Source organism: Seriola lalandi, unplaced genomic scaffold (assembly GCF_002814215.2).
Source record: "Seriola lalandi dorsalis isolate HSWRI2012SDOR001 ecotype SW California unplaced genomic scaffold, Sedor1 jcf7180001967477, whole genome shotgun sequence".
Lineage (NCBI taxonomy): Eukaryota > Metazoa > Chordata > Actinopteri > Carangiformes > Carangidae > Seriola > Seriola lalandi.
This window is the reverse complement of record NW_019438145.1, coordinates 1-445: the sequence shown is the minus strand read 5'-3', so window position 1 is coordinate 445 and position 445 is coordinate 1. Positions and strand designations below refer to the sequence as shown.

Genomic DNA, 445 nt, shown 5'->3' with positions numbered 1-445 from the left:
GAAAATCAGCTGTTCTGTGACCACTGTGATGCCAAAGCTGATGCTACTGTTGTGAGTAATCATGTTTATGATTTGTGCACATTAAGCATTACAAGTTTATGATGTAAGAGAATTATAACAACATGATAACATGTGTTGGGGACCCATGTGTTTCATGCAGAAATGTGTCATAAAGCATCATCCAGAGGTTTTGATGCTGCTGCTGAAGAGGTTTGAGTTTGACCAGCGTTACATGACGTATTTCAAGAACAACTGTGATGTGGATGTTCCCAGAACGCTACAGATCCCAGAGGTATATAAACTTTATATTTTACTATTTTATCATAACACATTTCTTTTTCATTCCTGACCCTAATTTCTGTCACTTTTCCCTTGGTGATCAGAATCAGACGTATGAACTGTACGCAGTTGTGGATCACGTTGGTGGTCTGAGAGGTGGACATTA

General features: G+C 38.9%; 1 long non-coding RNA gene across 1 annotated transcript; it reads left to right on the top strand.

The window, feature by feature from the left end:
• On the top strand, positions 1-445 carry LOC111650411 (uncharacterized). Its single transcript, XR_002760402.2, has 3 exons — positions 1-51; positions 161-292; positions 384-445. It is a non-coding gene; the product is annotated as an uncharacterized LOC111650411 (long non-coding RNA).